This window comes from Polyodon spathula, chromosome 13 (assembly GCF_017654505.1).
Source record: "Polyodon spathula isolate WHYD16114869_AA chromosome 13, ASM1765450v1, whole genome shotgun sequence".
Taxonomy (NCBI): Eukaryota; Metazoa; Chordata; class Actinopteri; order Acipenseriformes; family Polyodontidae; genus Polyodon; species Polyodon spathula.
In genome coordinates, this window is record NC_054546.1 from 13,824,799 (window position 1) to 13,842,462 (window position 17,664).

A 17,664-nucleotide genomic window follows, 5' to 3' on the forward strand; every position below is an offset into this window, starting at 1 on the left:
AAGGTTCTTTTTAATGTGGACTACTGTTTACCAAAGGCCACAAAACTACATGACTGCAGTTTGACCTTTGACTTTCATGATTAGTAATTCGAAAACAAAACAAATGTCATTAAATAATACTTAAATTAATAAAACCAATAGGGTTGCACCAGAATGTGCCTGGATGCTATATAGTACATGGTTTCAAATATCATTTCCCCATTTTTATATAAAAAAATTAATAAATAAAAAAAACATCCCACAGGCATATTTATAATCATGTAGAGTTTTAATGGATTATTTTTTAGGTCACAGTGACACATACTTTACCTCTGTAGTGCACAGTTTGTTTGTTTTACTTATGCCGTTTCATTTTTAATGAACTTTCTTTTTTAGCATAGCCCTAGCTGCACAGGCTGATGAACAATTATTTTCCTGAATGTTCATTTCCCCAGTCACAAGATATATACGCACAGTAGCCTGTCTGAGAATGCTTTGTATTTCAAACCAAATATCTTACAGCATTTAAAGACTGAATCTGGTGGCTGTCATAAATACTACGATTTACAGTACCTTTGGTGCGCTGTTGAGACATAAAATTAAATATGTCTTGGGTATCCAATCTGGGTTGACACAGGAAATGTATAACACTGAAACTAGGAATTCAACTCTTACTGTGTATTTTAATCTAAGCCAGTGGTTTTCAACCCCGGTCCTCGGGGACCCCTGTGTCTTCTGGTTGTCATTTGAGCTGAGCTCTCAATTACTTAACTTAACCCTTCATTGAACTAATAATTAGCTAATATAGGCCTTTTTAATTGTTTCCAGCTCTTAAACAGTTGGAGATTTCAACTTAACTATAAAATGTAATAAATAACTTAAAAACTTGTTTTGAGCTGAGAACAATTTAAAAGGTCTAATTAAGCTAATTATTAGTTAAATTAAGGGCTTAGCTAAGTAATTGAGCGCTCAGTTGGAATGAAACCCAGAAGACACAGGGGTCTCTGTGGACTGGGATTGAAAACCACTGCTCTAAGCAATGCACACCTGCCCTTTCCTACACAGAGTGCAATAGGTGGAAATTTCACTGTGCAGGTGTCCTGGAAATTGCCTGGGTGGCCTGAAACAAGGAACTACATTGACAAGGCACAGTAGAAACTTCACACAGACCACTGCAACTGAAGCAAGCCTGGAGGGTCAGTAATGAAGGATTGGAATTGATGGAGCTGGCATTTGTGCCAATGTGTACATTGATAAGATATCACATTTTCCCTAGATTAGAACTGAATGGACTTTTAAATTCAGCCCTTGGGTTGATATACTTCCCCTAACTAACTAACTATTTTACTGAACCGGGATTAAACCATCAATATATACAAGAGTAGGCAGAAAGACAAATGTGTAAAAAAATAAATAAATCATAAAATCTTTTTTTGGGGGGGTTACATTAAAATAGAATGATGTTGTTGATATTCATACCACCTCTCCAATGTGCTTCAAATGTTAAACAGAAGCATGGCCTTTTTAAAGAATTAGATCATAATTCACTTAATACAGCTGGTAATGCTTCATCAGTACAACGCTAACCTATTATGTGAAATTGTGATATTGATTTTTAACATAAAAAAAAAGGCATTTTTGTTTTGGACAAAGTAAGATTAAAATTTACCCTTAGTTCATTCAGTTTCTTTAATTACAAAAAAAAAAAAAATTACATGAAAAGTCAGAATAGTAAAATGCTGGAGGTTCCCATTCTACCATGGATTTGTCTGAAAGCCTAATTTCTGACACTCACAGGTGTGGTGCCAGTCAGCACACCAGCTGGGATGGGACTCACCTGACACCATGCAATGCAAGTTAAATGCAATTACAGCTGCTTTAAAAAGCAAAAATGTAACTGTCTGTTGTACTGTGAAACAATGGACCAAAAATAATTTAATTACCTAGCAATGTGAATCACAGTAAATTTGTCTTCTACTGTGGTCAAGAAAAGAGACATAAGAGATATTATATAGAAAGAGACATAACAGACATTGGTAAAGACATCTTGCTAGATGTATTATTAAATATTATTTTTATCACCACTATATATACTGACTGAGAAAAATAGTTACTGTTTGACTTGTCAAATGTATTCTGGAATACTAATCTTAATTATATTGTTCTAGACTGGCACCTTTAACAAAAGTCAAGGAACGGTTTAATGAATATCACTTTTTTTTATTGTATCGAGATTTGTAAATAGGGCCCATAAAGAGTGAGACAGACAGACAATGAAAAACAAACAAAAAAAAGACAGTAAAAGGCTGTGAATTGCTTTAGTTAAGGATCACTGTATCTGCTGTGCAGCACAGAGTACAAATATGACATTGATGCACAGTGCATTCCTTATCAGGGCAACACTCACTGTACTCCATGACTCCCCAGGCTTAAAATCCTTTCGAGTGAAACTCCACACTTTGTGAATCAAACTGAATGAGACTGCTGAGTGCATAAGCCTTCTTAACTACCCATCTGTTTCAAATATAAATGAATTGCCGGGTTTGAACCTCACATAAATGCAACTCCATTTTCACCTGGGATTGAGGTTTGGAAGCAAACATTGTGCCTATTCTACTGCATTCTCGATGCGCCAGTTTACCAGAAATGAAATGTTTCAATGGCTTCTACAGATGTATCTACAAATCCCAATACACCGTCACCACTAGGTAGATAACCCAATAAGGTTTCAGAATGGCTTTCAGGGTACTTACAACTATACTGTACCGGACTACATGGCACCCATTTGTATCAGTACTCGCATCATCTTGTATTTGAACTTTGCTGTATTCTACTACTGCACTCAATCATAATTATATTTTCTGTATATTCAAGTTTTTTGTAATTGCTCATTTGAAATCATTCTTATCAATTTATTGTACTTTACTACTTGCTCTTAATGGAATTTACTCTTATAACCAAATATTTTTACTGCTCCTAGTCGTAATCGCTCTCAAATGAAATTATTTACTATATATTTTTTTTTTATTTTCTCTCATTTGAATTTGCTCTTACTACTGATTTGGTTGTATTTTATAACTGCTCTTATCTGTAATGTGATACTTTGTAACAAGTCGCCCTGGATAAGGGCGTCTGCTAATAAATAAATAATAATATAAATATAGTAGTGTTTGATCGACTCAAGGATGCAATTCGTATATTGCTATGAATGATATCAGGAAGGAGTCCTTGACAGCAAAAAAAATCTATTTAAAAGGATTATATTTGTATACTGCATACAGATTTTCAATATAAGCCTATAATGAATAACCAGAAACACAAGTGAGACACCGCTGTTTGATATAATATATATATATATATATATATATATATATATATATATATATATATATATATATGTTATCTAAATATATATGTATCCATGTTTCTAAATACATATGCATCCAGTTAAATAGCGGCTAAACCCAGAGATTAATGCCCAGTGGTACTTTTCCATGAGGAATTTTCTAAACCAGATGCTAAATGAAACATAACAAATCCAGCTGGCAACAAAACTGTAAGACCTGCTGTATGCTCTACGTTGCCTTGTAAAGGCTAGCTTGCAAACACAGTATGCTACAGAGGATTAGAAATAATTACTGCACCACTACAACCATGGTCATAATGCTAAACAAGGAAAAATATCATTTTTAAAAATGGTAAAAAAAAAAAATAAATATATATATATATATATATATATATATATATATATATATATATATATATATATATATATATATATATACAGTGGCTTGCGAAAGTATTGTCCCCCCTTGACATTTTTCCTATTTTGTTGCCTTACAACCTGGAATTAAAATCGATTTTTATTTGGATTTCATGTAATGGACATACACAAAATAGTCCAAATTGGTGAAGTGAAATGAAAAAAATAACTTGTTTAAAAAGATTCTAAAAAATAAATAACGGAAAAGTGGTGCGTGCATATGTATTCACCCCCTTTGCTATTAAGCCTCTAAATAAGATCTGGTGCAACCAATTACCTTCAGAAGTCACATAATTAGTTAAATAAAGTCCACCTGTGTGCAATCTAAGTGTCACATGATCTCAGTATATATACACCTGTTCTGAAAGGCCCCAGAGTCTGCAACACCACTAAGCAAGGGGCACCACCAAGCAAGCGGCACCATGAAGACCAAGGAGCTCTCCAAACAGGTCAGGGACAAAGTTGTGGAGAAGTACAGATCAGGGTTGGGTTATAAAAAAATATCAGAAACTTTGAACATCCCACGGAGCACCATTAAAGCCATTATTAAAAAATGGAAAGAATATGGCACCACAACAAACCTGGCAAGAGAGGGCCGCCCACCAAAACTCACGGACCAGGCAAGGAGGGCATTAATCAGAGAGGCAACAAAGATACCAAAGATAACCCTGAAGGAGCTGCAAAGCTCCACAGCGGAGAATGGAGTATCTGTCCATAGGACCACTTTAAGCCATACACTCCACAGAGCTGGGCTTTATGGAAGAAAAAAGCCATTGCTTAAAGAAAAAAATAAGCAAACACGTTTGGTGTTCGCCAAAAGGCATGTGGGAGACTCCCCAAACATATGGAAGAAGGTACTCTGGTCAGATGAGACTAAAATTGAGCTTTTTGGCCATCAAGGAAAACGCTATGTCTGGCGCAAACCCAACACCTCTCATCACCCCGAGAACACCATCCCCACAGTGAAGCATGGTGGTGGCAGCATCATGCTGTGGGGATGTTTTTCATCGGCAGGGACTGGGAAACTGGTCAGAATTGAAGGAATGATGGATGGCGCTAAATACAGGGAAATTCTTGAGGGAAACCTGTTTCAGTCTTCCAGAGATTTGAGACTGGGACGGAGGTTCACCTTCCAGCAGGACAATGACCCTAAGCATACTGCTAAAGCAACACTCGAGTGGTTTAAAGGGAAACATTTAAATGTCTTGGAATGGCCTAGTCAAAGCCCAGACCTCAATCCAATTGAGAATCTGTGGTATGACTTAAAGATTGCTGTACACCAGCGGAACCCATCCAACTTGAAGGAGCTGGAGCAGTTTTGCCTTGAAGAATGGGCAAAAATCCCAGTGGCTAGATGTGCCAAGCTTATAGATACATACCCCAAGAGACTTGCAGCTGTAATTGCTGCAAAAGGTGGCTCTACAAAGTATTGACTTTGGGGGGGGGTGAATACTTATGCACGCTCAAGTTTTCTGTTTTTTTGTCTTATTTCTTGTTTGTTTCACAATAAAAAATATTTTGCATCTTCAAAGTGGTAGGCATGTTGTGTAAATCAGATGATACAAACCCCCAGAAAATCAATTTTAATTGCAGGTTGTAAGGCAACAAAAAAGGAAAAATGCCAAGGGGAGTCAATACTTTCGCAAGCCACTGTATGTGTGTGTGTGTGTGTGTGTGTGTGTGTGTATATATATATATATATATATATATATATATATATATATATATATATATATATATATATATATATATCATATCTATATAAAATAAAGGAAATAGATGTCTACTTCAGCTGTATACATGCAGATGTCTCTTCAGCTGTATTCATGTTAATTAAAGTATTCATGTTAATTAAAGTCCCAGGGTAGATAGCAACAAAATGGTGATCATGTATCAGGTAAGTAATGAGCTTGTTCATAGCATGCAGTCCTGTAATACTTTCATGTTTGTTGAATAGAATCTATCAATAAATAATAAGAAGTTACAGTTCAACACAACTAAACACAAAATAAACTGCACATTTAAAAGCGGTATCCATCTCTAAACTTCAATGACTGAAAGCAAGTGCATTTTGTATTTTCTTATGATGCTTGGAAGCACACATATTTACCTCCTGGCTATAACGTATGTCCTACTGGATTTTACACTGAAACTGCCACCCGTCTCCTTTCCTACAATTGCTCCCCGTTGCTTTTGTTTTCATATCTCTCATATACAGCTCCAGAGTAGTTAAAAATGATATCAAGGTTTCTCGATCTCTGACTGTACTTTAAACCAATCACAACTCCACACCGTTGGTGTAGTTCTACAGTAAAAAGCAAAAGGTGGTGTATTCAGAGTCTACATTAGCTACAAGCATTATAAACAGATTACAAGGGGTAACAAATTAGGGTGAACAAAATGGTTACTGTGCAAAAAATCCAGCTTTAGATCCAGATAAACAAAAGATTTAGAGCTAAATACTTGTCTTGTGGCTGCATCAGGGGGTCATGGCATTCTTGTAAATGTGTGTTTCTAAAATGCAATGACAAATGTATTTTTTTTTTTCATAGCTAATATAGGGTGGGAACTGAAGTGTAATGTGGAGTCGCAAAAGCCATGAAACTCAATCTAGTGTGTGATTGTTTCTGGGTAATGCAGCCTTGACAGTTCTAAAAAGCCATACGGTGTAATACAGTTTAATATTGAAGCCACCTTGAGCTGGCACTGCAGGATTAATAATATGAATAGGATTGTTACAGGTGTTATTTTTTTTGTTAAAGGAAGATATGCCATGCAGGACCCATAATCTGAATGAACTAGACTAAAGGATTAACACCTGTGATCCTAAACTGTATATCCTCTATTCTTTACAAGGTGTGCATGGGCAGCAGAGAAGCTGGATTCTATAATCCAGGTGCCTGTGCAACCTTTAAGTTTTTTAGAAAGTTCTCAGGTCATCAGTGGGTTCTTGGAATCATTCTAAGTGAGAATGCAGAGATGTGCCTTAGTCAGAACAGATCCTTTCTGAAAAATGACTTTTACTTTGCTATGCCACAACACTACTGTTTTAGTTTAGGGAACATGTTTCCTATACAGTGAATAAATAGCTTACCAAATATAACTTGGCATAATTCATTACACTACAAATCTTCTCCAGTTTTATTTAGACAGGCGATGTACACTTGTATAAATGTTATACTACTTAAATGTTTGTTGAATAAATCCATATTAGAATGTGAAAACTAGTCCAAACATTAAAACAAGTGCTTTGAATCTGAACATATTTTACGGAATGAATTTGCATTTCAATTATGTTTACAAGAGTCAGCTTCGAGTTGGAAAATGAAATACAAATACATAAATACATGAATAAATGAATAAATAAACACTAGAACAATGTCAGGTTTTATATTTTGCAAATACCTAACTACTAATTATTCAGGCATAAATAAAATCAGTTTCAAAACTCTTCTCTGGTTTGTTCAAACCGCAGAGCAAGGAGTGTGTTGTAACTGTGTACTCATTTTAGCTATTTTTGCCTATGAAATTGTTTTAATTAGATTTAAGCATGGATTTGTCAGTGCTGCAGCTTTAGTTAGCACAGAAAAAACTGTGGTGCCACATGACAGGGACTTTACAAGGCTGCTCCTGCCATGACAGTAAGAGAAGAATCTGAAGACTAAGTTTTTAAAGAGAGATTTTAGGAGAATGATGTACTTCTTAGTGTTGTGACCCTATCGACCATACAGATATGACGAAATGTGGCAGAAGACCTACTCAGTATTAAAAGTGCTTAAAACCATCTGAGATACAAAACAAATAACTACATTCTGCTTTTCATGTGTGGAACTTGAGCCAGGTTAAAGAGAGACTGGGTTGTTTTTCCACTGCAGAGCCGAGCCATGCCACTGACGTCACACACAACGAAAGACAGTTGTTATTACTTATTTTTATTAATTAACTCAGTTTGCCAAAAGATGTGCAAACAAATGGTGTTCAAAAATGAATAGACCAACAGTACAGCTGTATCTTGTATTGCTGTATTTTGCTAATATATTCAAGAATTTCTTTATAGTTTAATTAGTTTTGTTGAAGCTGCCAGGGTATCCTCGGCTCACCGCGCACCAGGGACCCCTGTAGTCTGGCCGGGTGCCTGCAGGCCTGCCTATTAGCTGCTTGGGAGCTGCGTTGTCCTCCGACACTGTAGCTCCTGGGTGGCTGCGTGGTGAATCCGCAGTGTGTAAAGAAGCGGTCGGCTGACGGCACATGCTTCAGAGGGCAGCATGTGTTCATCTTCGCCACTCCCAAGTCAGCGCAGGGGTGGCAGTGGTGAGCTGAGCCTAAATAATAATTGGGCATTTCAAATTGGGAGAAGAATAATAAAAATAAATCGGCAACAACTAAAATAAAAAAAAAAAAAAGAATGAGAAATTTAGTAGAATTTTGTGTTTTTGAGTGTTTGAGTTAGTGTACCATACCTGTGGTTTATGTCCATTTGCTTCAAATCGTCAGAAATTTTGGCATAAACATTCTCATTTTTGACATAAAACTCCACAGTTCTATCTGCCCACAGAGAAACTAGAGCCTGCACTTCCAAGCACCTACTCAACTATTTTAAATTAACAGCCACATACTGTACAACTCAGTTAACATAGTAAATTCATTAAATCTCAATGTGCATATAGGCAATATCTCCCCCCTCCTAAAAAAAGTTTTGAGTAAATTTGATTTTTTTATACCATTTTATTTTTACAATGGAAAAGTGACTTGTATTTTATTTTTGTAACAATTTGTGTGAATCATCCAAAAAACATTGATATGTATTTGTTTGAATTAAAATGTAATCAACATAACAGGCTCTCTGTGTTTCTTTTTTGTTGTTTTATGAAGGTGTATGAAATCACCTTGGTGCCCTTGGGCTCGATTTGTTTTGTCTTTTTGCCCCCTGGAAGTGCCTTGGTGCCCTTGAATCTTCACGCCTAACAAAGGCAACATTGCCTTGCCCTTCGTGACCTTAACTTCATGCCTTCGTGCATGATAATATATTTAAATCAGGCACCACACTCTGAATAATGACTACAAACCTTGCAAGGTCGCATTGGTTGCCCTCACAGGTTCAGTGCAAAAAGTGGAATAGCTGCCATAACTATTTTGATCTCTCTGTAGGTGTGACTGACGAGGTCACCCCAGGAAGGTGCCTATCGGCAGCTCTGATATAAACAGCTCAGTAATACCTATCACTAGGCAGGCATATCCCATAAGTATGTTGTTGGTTGTCTTCTCTTTCAGGGAACCAGGGTTACGGTAAGTAACCTAATATAACTTCTTATATTTTATTTTACAGTTCATTACATTGGTACAAATAATAAAGTGGTTGAACAAAACACTGGACCAAACAAGGTATTGTAATTTAACAACAACAACATTTTATTTATATAGCGCCTTTCGTAGCAAGTATCCCAAGGCATTTTACAAGATTTAAACAAACAAAAAGAAAAAGTACACTTAAGTACAGTTAAAAGCCAGTTAAAAGTACAGTTAGATACAACTGAAAGCCAATTTAAAAGTATTTGAAGAAGTTTAAAAAAAAAACTCCAGAGTATGAACTTTTAATATAATTTGGCAAGGAGTTCCAATGTCTGGGTGCATAAACAGAAAAAAATGCCCTGTCACCCTAAGTGTGCTGTCCGGAGTTGGGGACAACCAACAGACCAGCCTCAGAGGAACACAGGGAGTAACCAGGTCAGCAATATATGAAGGAGAGTTGCCGTTTAGAGCTTTATAGGTTAGCACTGCAATTTTAAAATCAATCCTAAAGTTAACAGGCAACCGATGGAGTTGACATAGTACAGGTGAAATATGATCACAAGATTTTTATCTTGTTAGGATATGAGCAGCAGCATTCTGGACATATTGGAGCCTTCTAAGAGTATTATTTGGTAGGGTGCAGAACAAAGCCTTCCAATCTCGAGCTGAAGAGTGCATGAACTAAGCTTTCTGCACCTACTGATGATAAAAAAGGACATAAACTGGTAATATTGCGGAGGTGAAAAAAGGCTGTCCTAACAACACTGCTTATGGCGAATGATGTTATTAGCATATTGGTTAATCTGGCCCTGCACTGGGGACAGCGAGTTTGAGCGGAGCGGAGCGAGCCAATTTTATATGGAGCGGGGTAGCTGCTTGAGCAGTGTACAGAGCAGACATTTCCAGCCTGCTCTTTCACAGCACTAAGAAAAACTGAGCACAGTTTTATTTTTCTTAAATAACAATGATAATAATTTTTATTTTTATATAGCACCTTTCATAGTGGACCACCATCACAAAGCACTTTACACGATATGAGACTAGGGTGTGTGAACTATGCATCAGCTGCAGAGTCACTTACAACAACGTCTCTCCCGAAAGACGGAGCACAAGGAGGTTAAGTGACTTGCTCAAGGTGACACAGCGAGTCAGTGATTTGGAACGGGGACCTCCTGGTTATAAGCCTGTTTCTTTAACCATTGGACCACACAGCCTCCTTAAATACATGTTCGGCCATGGAGTTTGCATAAAAAATCGAAAAAAGAAGGTGACAAATACAGATGTAGTGACTGTACAGTATTTTCCGTCATGCCTGTGCATGGTAACCATTTTACAGTTTTAAACCAAAATTAGGACTTTTGCATTTTTTTTTTAAAAAAAAAAATTTTTGATCGAAATGTTGGAGGTCCCACAATGTGTGAATATAAGTATTATGTAATCTTATATATCATATACCTATAGATATAATATATTATATATATTTCTATATATATAATATATCTATATATATTATATATATATTATATAAGGGCCCACATACCCCGGGTGTGGGTGTGGATCATCCGTGTGTCAATCTGTCTATGGTTATTATATAGCCTATATTGTATTTATACAGTTCTACGGTTATGCACCAATACAGCACTGTGAACACGGTTTATATTTTCTGCATTCTTAAGAATACTGTAGTTCATGCACAACGGGGTGGTCCGTCAGCCCCGTTGAGACTCACTCATATGTATTCGTGGGTTGCTTTGAGCTTCCTATGAGATATTCGGATACAAACAAGCCCAACATAAAGCTAATTTTATACAAATCATATGCAAAGTTTGAAATAGATGAGTACATCATACACAACATCGTAGGAACCTGTTAATTGCAAGATGATATTTCCTAACTTTTACTTTATTCTCAATTTACACATTTTTTCAATACCAATCAATAATAATGAAATCTTCGAATTGAATTAGATAACTTATCTGAACACGTTATGTAGGCTTTGTTCTTTGTTGATCATAGCTGGGCATGAGGCTTGTTAAACTGTGCATGCCTTTATTGTCTTGTACCGTATGACTTGCGATTGATAATAATGAAGTCTCACTGTTGTTAAGAACCTTTTAATTAACATTCAAACATTCGTGGGAACATAGAACACAAAATGATGCAATATGGATCACAGATTTAAAAAAAAAAACTCAAGTTCCAGGCAGTAAAGCAAAAAAACAATGTAGTATAACCAAAAAAAAAGGAAATAACTTATGTCCTTTACTTCTTTTTGGGTTTTCTTTTGTAGCGAGAAACAAATGCTATGGACTTAAACCGTTATTGCCAGCTGCAGACATCCACATTTGAATTTCCTTTAGTCTCCTGCTTTGTACACTTTTACCTTTACCTGCCTTTTTTGCTAAAATTCCAACCCCCAAATGAAAAAGGAATGTAGTAGGACTAGAGAAGGATCTTTCCCAGGAGGTACTAGAGGCTGTGTTACATTTGGTATTGTACATTAGCAGGAAGATGCTTGCGTGAGAGACTCAGAGACCACGTATGCTGTAATCAAGAAAGAAATGCATAGCCATCATAAAATAACAAAATTAACCAAAAGCAAGCTTCTGTGCGCCTCTCTTCCTGTGTGTGTGGGTCCGTCCACCTGCATATAGTTTTTGTCAAATGTCTCAAACAAACGGCAACCTCGCGCAGGCCCCAGTTCTGCTGGGGGCCCTACACTTTAGCACAGTTTGCGTATAGGTTAATCCAGCCCTGCCTGCAAAGGGCTGTGTTTGTTGGGCGGTCATTTTCAGTCAATGTAAGCCACCTCCACCTTTCACAATAAGCCAATGACCAAAAGCCTGCTGCTGGGGCTTTTTATATCACTGTGGTCATGGGTAAGCTCATCGGTAAGCTTATCGCTCACAATACATATAGTGTGCATGCGATGGTATGTAAATTAGACAAATAGTGTGCATGTAAATTAATGTGTTCTCTGTTAGTAAATGGGACAGTAAATTTAGATTTATGGTTCATGTTAGGCTCACTACTTAACGTGCACATTACAGCTACATTTAGTGCCTTTTTTAAAAATATAGAATCTCCAACTAGTTTACCCCCAATTTTCTCCCAATTTGGAATGCCCTATCATTATTATTATTCTTCCTTCACTGCGGTGATTCCCCACACAGCTCAGGGACCAGACGCTTAGGGGTGTTCTCTGATCCCATGGGTCAATCGATGTCTTTTTACACCCTGGAACTCAAGAGCGGATGTCTGCAGGCTACCGGCCTCTGGGGGACAATGACTATCCCATCAACTCTCAGCCCCCAAGCTCACTCAGCGTCTGGCCTGTAGAATGGTGAAGAGAAACAGTCTAAGCTGGATCCCACCTCCCCAACCCCAGGACAGTCAAAGCCAATACAGCGCCCCCCGTCCCTGTCCCCAGCGAAGACCATCCGCATTGCACAACAAGGATTCGAACTTGCGATCACTGGTTGTATGACTCACTCTGCACGCCGCGCAGCACTGCTTTTAAGAAGTGAGCCATTCAGGGACCCCATTTAGTGCCCTTTATGCTTTCATCTACCAGGAGGCTTACACATTGTACAGCCACCTCTGAAAAAACACTCATGCATCGCTGACATCACTTTGTCCATTTTGATCCTGGGGAATGACAGGTGCACTAGAATAATCCATTGCTTTTATCCCCATTCTTTAATTGCACTTGTTCAGTCTTTTAATGATTTCTAGTAGAGGCTCACAATGCACCTCTGCCAAAGGCAGAGTGATGACTATCTGTGAGGTTGCCAGAACAATAACTATACATCACTACCATTCCCAATGCCAGAAGTGAGTGTCTGACCTTTTTGGAGTGAAATGACTAGCTCCAATTTAGCAACAGTCTCCATTTAAAAAGCACCGGGGCCACTATGCTGGCTTTTTGACCTTTACATTTTGAATAATGTGAAAAATTGTCATTCTGGAATAAAAAAGGAACATTTGTTGTTTTCCTTAATGCTCCTGTGGCCATATATTTTAAGAGTGACCTCTTAAATGAAGAAAAAAAGGTGGGGTGCTCAATCAGCATTCAAGCTGACAGAAAGATAGAAAGAAACTGATCAGAAGACAATGTTTTGGCTTTCTTAAGCACAGAAATGTGAGTAAGTGTGGTTAGCTGCTATAAAACACAAGAAAATCAATGTTATAGAGTAGATGAAAAGGGTGATTGCTATGAAGGTGCAGAGTATCAGAGTAATTAGCATGAAGTACAGAGGCATCAAAGATGAAATAGGTGCCAGTACAAAGTAGCATATTAAAAAAGAAAAGGGGTGCCAAAATGGGTAGTTTAGGTTAGAGGTGATTGAAGGTTGTTAAATTCTTGTTAAAAGCTGTCATATTCCAGGCCTTTGTTCTTGCTTCTTTTTGCATAATCTTACAGTTCTGACCTCAAACTCTGTCTGTTACTTTGGTTTATGTATTGGATTATCTATCTCCTCATTGGCTAGACCTATATAAAAACAACCTATAGAAAAGGGGAATTTCAGATTGCAAGGGCTTCACCCAAGTTTAACCCTTACTTTACCTGCTGAGCTCTACTCTAGCCTTCACGCACCATTAATACAGCACATTTCCTTGATGATATTCTACATGCAATCTGTAGCGCACTCAAGCTGGTGCCTGCTTGCCCCCTGCATCGTCTGATATAAATGTGTGAAATTCCACGTCGCACAGCAGCCACTTGTCAGGATTACATGAATACACAAGAACACGCGAGTGTCAATAAACTATGTAATGAACAGGTAATGTAGACTTGGAGAGTAGCAATAATCGCAATGTCATGAGAGGTGCTCTGTGTTTTAGAGAGCCCATCCAGAACAGCCATTTCTTCTCAGTGATCATGTACCGCAAAAAGTCCACGTACATTTTTTAACAGAAGCTTTCAGGCAAGTTGCTTTGCTTTCCTTTTAAAGTCAGTGTTTAGTTACAAGTAAGTATCTCTTAAGACAACACATTACACAAATCATGAATTTACTAGGACAGGATTAAGAAAATGGCCACCCAGTTTACTGTGGACTTAATTTGCTTTGGAAACAAGAGAAACACTCAACGCTGCTGTCTTATGTTTTCTATTACTACCTGAAGACAGACGCAATCCCTTATCCCTTATTGAAATCGCCTCAATCCGATTAAGTGCATTTGGAGCTCGGATAAAATGCATTAGCTTTCTTATAAAAACAACAGTTTTCGCTTTTCAATAAAATCTTCTTAAAGTGGTAGATTTATAAGTTGGCACTGTCATCTGTCAAACTGACCTCAGCAGTGTTGTGTTTAAATTAAACATGTACCTTTATAAATAATTGACTTCTGGGAGATACTTTCTTCTCAAGAAAGCTCTGAGGGTGACCGCCATTATTCATCTGGTTCTATATATTATAACCAAATGCAGTGTCTGAATGTTACCAAATCACACAATGGCACAGGTTATATATAGAAGGGTCATGCAAAGTAAAACTGTGTATTTATGCCTTTTTTATATAAATAGATGGTGCCCTTCCCTCTATGATCATAAACCCTGAATCAACAATAGAAACGACTCAATATACTTAATGGACCATAAGACAGGACACGTTTCTGATGTTTATTCCTATCAGGGATGCAGCAGTTCTGATTTTCTCAAACTGAAACCGAAACCTGCATTTTTGTGCAATGAAAAAGTGTTGGCAGTCTCAGCTATGTGTTATAAAAAGGCATCCTAGGTGAAAAACTGAAATGAAGTTTTTGAGTTAAAAAAAATAAATAAATAAATAATAAGTTGTCTGTTAGGTTTGTTGAATTACTCTAGTGTAGAAGTAATTTAGACTTCAACCTAATAAAAAATTGAATAATAATGCTAAACCGACTAAAACCGCCAAATGCAAAAGTTTTGAAGGGAAATAACATTCCAGTTGAAGTGCAGAACCATTGTGAAACTGGAATAAGCAGTAACACAAGGTGAAGCTGCAAAACAAGTGAAAGGGATTTGCAGACATGGAGCAGTTTGAGAGTAATCTGAGGAAGACATGCTTACTAAGCAGCTAGATTCAAAAGGTGCATTGTAGCCTACCACTTGGAGCTTTAGTGAAAATATTTGGAAGATGTTTTAAATTAGATGCTGCTGTGCACAGGTCAGTTTATTTTTTATTTAGGTAGCTTCATTTTCTGTGCATTTATTGAAATTAGTTTTTGCTACATTCTATCAGCATATTGATTGAATTCAAGTGTAAGGACCTTATCAATAGAGTCACATGTAGAATAGTAATGGGCTACGATAAAACTAAATCTAGTTGACAATTTAAATAAGTAGTTATTTCCTCAGCAGAAGTGTTAAAATGCTTCATTTTTGGGTTCCAACATGTGGATTAAATCATTTCAATTTAATGTGGTTCTACTCAGATGCGATTTGCATATGATCTGCCACTCCCAACAGACCCAGGCAACAATGGGGGTGCCAAGGCAAACATTTATTTAAAAGTTTGTCTGTTAATACATTTTTAATTATTTCTGCATTCAGTGCCTCAATTCCCTGAACAGACATATCCAAGTGTTTCTCTTCGTCTTTTTTATTTCAGATACTTGATTCAGATTATCCTCCTCAGGATAGATTCCTTATTCCTTCAGTCTGTTATCCATCAGCAAACGTTTTTCAGTTATCTGTAAAGACTTATTTTATTCTTTGAGTATATGAAGAAAGGATGGAAGTCAGCCTACATATACATACAGCTTGGTTATAAAGTTAATTGGCCATTTTGAAATGCTATTTTATGCCACTGTCAAGAGGTGTTGTGTGTCCCTGTGAAAAAGTGCCCTTCTACTTTTAAAACCTTCGACGAGACAAGCAAATTTGTCAACTCATTGGTCTTTTATAGCCTATGGTCATGGTCCTTTATTACTATCCACCGTTTGGTGCCTCCACGCTTATAGTTTATTAGCTTTAATAACAGATTTGTTTCTCGCTCACAAATTGGATGTTTATTTCCAGTCACATGGTTTATAAAAAGACTAACTATTTTTATTACTTTTTTTAAATCTGGTATTGCTTGTAAAACATTACACAACAGGAGGATCAGCGATGATGAGTTATAAGACTGGAGCTCTGTAATCCATCCCGCTCAGAAGAGTGGGTATTGATCTAGGCTTGCCAGTGACTCTACCTTTTACTGCTGATGTTTAATAAAAGCAACCTGTGTCTTGCACTCCACAATGGGAGGTTTGTTGATTTGTTTGTTATCAGGACTGTTTGTTCCATTTACTTTTGTTATACCTACATTTTTCTGTACTAACAGGATTGAAAACAATTAAAATGTCAGTTTTTCAACTACTGGTTGTCTTATAGCTCAATATCCAGTAAATACAAATCAATGGAATTCCTGTTTCAACATTTAACCCTCAAAATAGAAGTTGAAATAAATGTAATGACTACCAATGCATTACTGGCCACCAACGTTAATGGTAGTTATTTACTGATTGATTTTTTTTTTGCTTTCCATTAATGGCTAGTGTAAAACAATGTGTGAGGTTGCACTGTTTGAAAAGTGTTTTGTGAATGTAATTTGTTGTTGTAAACCTGCTTATATTAACAACTAGAGAATTCTAGAGCAACACATATTCATAAATACAGCATCACCACTACAAAGATGTTTCCTCTATCTGTACTACACTTAACCACCTCCCGATGGGTATCAGCAATCTTTTAAAACCTGATTACCTCTCACAACCACTTCATCAGCAAGTATGGGGTGACTTTAAGATGGTTTACAACACTTCTATCTACTTTGTGTCACGTTAAAGATCTCCTCATACCATAGCATCTACAACCAGAGCAAGATGAGTTCAATTATAATATCTTATAGCTTTTTGTTTACTCGATTATAGAATCTTACAGCTTTTTGTTTCAAATGGCAAATCAGTCTGTCTTTATTGTGCAGTTACACAGCATTTCCTCCAATTTCAAGATGAAAATGCAGCAAAAACAAAGCGAACGGACGGTAATGTAAAACTTCTTGTAGGGATTTCCACAATGTATGACCTGGGTGCATCTGCTGGGTGCGTCTGCTTTTCTTACTACTCTGGCTGGTTCCGAGTATCTGCCTTGCCTAACTCTCAGCTTTCATTTGCAGAGTTGCCATTTCTTTTGCGTTTCTGTCATAGTAGTGCTTTGGTTTTCTTTTTACTTTTTGCAGTGCGTGTTGTACTGTCTTGTCGTTTTCAGGTTGCAGTAAATTGTGTGTTGTGGGCAGTCTTGTTCTCAGTCTTGTGCCCATTAACATCTGAGCAGATGACTGTAACTCAGTTCCTCTGGGTGTATATCTGTAAGCCAATAATGCTAAATAAAAATTTTGGTTAGCTGCTTTAGCCTTCTTAAGCAGGTTCTTGACAGTTTACACAGTTCTCTCAGCAAGGCTGTTAGACTGAGGGTACAGAGGGATTGACGTTACATGTTGAAATCCCCCAAGTTTCTCCAAATTCTTTACATTTTTTACTTGCATATTGTGGACCATTGTTACAGACTATTTTCTCTGGTATTCCATGTCTTGCAAATGCAGACTTCATCAGAGTGATCACAGTTTCACTTGTTGATTCTCTTTAAAGGTCTACTTGAATGAATCCAG

At 37.1% G+C, this 17,664-nt stretch overlaps 1 protein-coding gene across 2 annotated transcripts in view; it reads right to left on the minus strand.

Moving 5' to 3' along the window:
• Positions 1-17,664, minus strand: part of LOC121325229 (protocadherin-15-like) — a 170,628-nt gene that overhangs the window by 119,702 nt on the left and 33,262 nt on the right. The window lies entirely within an intron of this gene.